We start from the raw sequence: 3,710 nt of genomic DNA on the forward strand, positions 1-3,710 counted from the left end.
TATGTTGGCTCTTGAAAGAATGATGAACATGAGACATGTTATTGATAATCTGAAAAATCATAAAAATGATTCTTGAAGCAAGAAAAAGCAGCAAAGAACAAAGCTGGCAAAAAAAAAATAATAATAATAATATAGAAAGAAAAAGAAAAAGCAAGCAGAAAAAGCCATAAGCTCTTAAAACCAAGAGGCAAGAGCAAATAAAAAGGCAAGGGCAAATAAAAAGGATCCCAAGGCTTTGAGCATCAGTAGATAGGAGGGCCTAAAGGAATAAAATCCTGGTCTAAGCGGCTAAACCAAGCTGTCCCTAACCATGTGCTTGTGGCGTGTAGGTGTCAAGTGAGAACTTGAGACTGAGCGGTTAAAGTCAAGGTCCAAAGCAAAAAGAAGAGTGTGCTTAAGAACCCTGGACACCTCTAATTGGGGGCTTTAGCAAAGCTGAGCCACAATCCGAAAAGGTTCACCCAATTATGTGTCTGTGGCATTTATGTATCCGGTGGTAATACTGGAAAACAAAGTGCTTAGGGCCACGGCCAAGACTCATAAAATAGCTGTGTTCAAGAATCATCACACTGAAATAGGAGAATCAATAACACTATCTGAATTCTATGTTCCTATAGATGCCAATCACTCTGAGCTTCAATGGATAAAGTGAGATGCCAAAACTGTTCAGAAGCAAAAAGCTACTAGTCCCGCTCATCTAATTAGAATATGGGCTTCTTTCAAAAACTCCGAGATATTATTGCTTCTCAACCTATTAGTCTTCTATTTTATTTGTCTAGTTGCTTGAGGACAAGCAACAGTTTAAGTTTGGTGTTGTGATGAGCGGATATTTTATACGCTTTTTGGGGTTAATTTCATATAGTTTTTAGTATGTTTTAGCTAGTTTTTAGTTTATTTCCATTAGTTTTTAGGAAAAATTCATATTTCTGGACTTTACTATGAGTTGTGTGTTTTTCTGTAATTTCAGGTATTTTTCTGGCTGAAATTGAAGGAGCTGAGCAAAAATCTGATTCAGGCTGAAAAAGGACTGCTGATGCTGTTGGATTCTGACCTCCCTGCACTCAAAGTGGATTTTCTAGAGCTACAGAACTTAAAATGGCATGCTCCCAATTGAGTTGGAAAGTAGACATCCAGGGCTTTCCAGCAATATATAATAGTCCATACTTTGCACAAGGATAGACGACGTAAACTGGCGTTCAACGCCAGTTCTCTGCCCAATTCTGGCGTCCCGCGCCAGAAAAGGATCAAAAGCTGGAGTTGAACGCCCAAACTAGCACAAAAACTGGCATTCAACTCCACAAATGGCCTCTGCACGTGACTTACTTAAATCTCAGCCCCAGCACACACCAAGTGGGCCCCAGAAGTGGATCTTTGTATCATCCATCATAGTCCACTCACTTTTTGTAAACCTAGGCTACTAGTTTAGTATTTAAACAACTTTTAGAGACTTATTTGGTATCTCATGACATTTTAGATCTAAACTTTGTATTCTCTGACGGCTATGAGTCTCTAAACCCCATTGTTGGGGGTGAGGAGCTCTGCTGTGTCTCGATGAATTAATGCAAGTATTTCTGTTTTTCATTCAAACACGCTTGTTCCTATCTAAGATGTTCATTCGCGCTTAACTGTGATGGAGGTGATGATCTGTGACACTCATCACCTTCCTCAAATCATGAACGCGTGCTTGACAACCACCTCCGTTCTATATACGATTGAATGAGTATCTCTTAGATTCCTTAATCAGAATCTCCGTGGTATAAGCTAGAACTGATGGCGGCATTCATGAGAATACGGAAAGTCTAAACATTGTCTGTGGTATTCCGAGTAGGATTCAAGGATTGAATGACTGTGACGAGCTTCAAACTCCTGAAGGCTGGGCGTTAGTGACAGACGCAAAAGGATAGTAAATCCTATTCCAACCGGATCGAGAACCAACCGGTGATTAGCCGTGCTGTGACAGAGCGCGTGAGCGTAGTTTTCACTGGAAGGATGGAAGGTAGCCGTTGACAACGGTGACCCACCAACACACAGCTTGCCATAGGAGGACGTGCGTGCGTGAACAAGAAGACAGAGGAAAGCAGAGATTCAGAGGACAAAGCATCTCCAAAACTCCAACATATTCTCCATTACTGCATAACAAGTAACCTTTAATTCATGCTCTATTGTTTATTTTTAATTCAACTGATAAACATAATTGATTTCCTGACTAAGATTTACAAGATAACCATAGATTGCTTCAAACCAACAATCTCCGTGGGATTCGACCCTTACTCACGTGAGGTATTACTTGGACGACCCAGTGCACTTGCTGGTTAGTGGTACGAGTTGTGAAAAGTGTGATTCATAATTCGTGCACCATTCATCCCAGCGCATCACCTTGGGGAGCTCTGGTATTGCTAGTAAAGAAGAAGTATGGTGGAAGGAGACTTTGCGTAGATTACCGACAATTAAACAAAGTCACTATCAAGAACAAGTATCCACTTCCACGAATAGATGATTTGATGGATCAGTTAAAAGGTGCAACTGTGTTTTCGAATATTGACTTGCGATTGGGCTATCACCAGATTTGAGTGAAAGAGTCAGATATACCGAAGACTGCATTTAGAACTCGATATGGTCACTATGAGTATACGGTTATGTCGTTTGGACTAACTAACGCTCCTGCGATTTTCATGGATTACATGAATCGTATTTTCCGTTCGTACCTTGATCAGTTCGTAGTAGTCTTCATAGATGATATTCTCATCTATTCGAAGACAGAAAGAGAGCATGAAGAGCATCTAAGGACTGTATTGCAGATACTAAGGACTCAGAAGTTATATGCTAAACTATCAAAGTGCGAGTTCTGGACAGAGAAGGTGGCATTTTTGGGACATGTTATATCACAGGGAGGAAATGCAGTGGACCCTTCAAAAATTGAAGCAGTAGTGCAATGGGAACCACCTACGACCGTTACAGAAGTTCGGAGTTTTCTCGGACTTGCTGGATATTACCGGAGGTTTATTAAAGGGTTTTCACAGATAGCCTTACCTCTGACTTACCTTACAGGAAAGGAAGTTCCGTTCGTTTGGACGGCTGAGTGTGATAGAAGTTTCAAGATGCTTAAGGAGAAGTTAACAACTGCACCTGTATTAGTACTACCCGACCCGCAGAAACCTTTTGAAGTATACTGTGATGCCTCTTATAAAGGACTTGGATGTGTGCTGATGCAAGACAAAAATGTAGTGGCTTATGCTTCCCGGCAGCTAAGACCTCATGAACGAAATTATCCGACACATGACTTGGAGTTGGCTGCAGTAGTGTTTGCTCTGAATATCTGGAGACACTATTTGTATGGCGCTCAACTAGAAGTTTTCTCTGACCACAAAAGTTTAAAGTATATCTTTGACCAGAAGGATCTTAATATGCGACAGCGAAGGTGGATGGAGTTCCTAAAGGACTATGATTTTAAGTTAAGTTATCACCCAGGAAATGCGAACGTGGTGGCAGACGCTTTGAGGAGGAAGAATTTGAATATCTCTTGGATGATGATAAAGGAAGAAAAGTTACTCGTGGAATTTGAGGACCTTAAGTTGGCTATGACTGAAACATCAAGTGGAGTCCGTTTGGCCCAATTGCATATAACACCAGATTTTAAGATTAGGATTCAGCAAGCACAAGCACAGGATTCAGAAATGATGACGATACTGAGATGGATGAAAGTAGAGGAA

The sequence above is a fragment of the Arachis hypogaea genome, chromosome 12, assembly GCF_003086295.3.
Source record: "Arachis hypogaea cultivar Tifrunner chromosome 12, arahy.Tifrunner.gnm2.J5K5, whole genome shotgun sequence".
Lineage (NCBI taxonomy): Eukaryota > Viridiplantae > Streptophyta > Magnoliopsida > Fabales > Fabaceae > Arachis > Arachis hypogaea.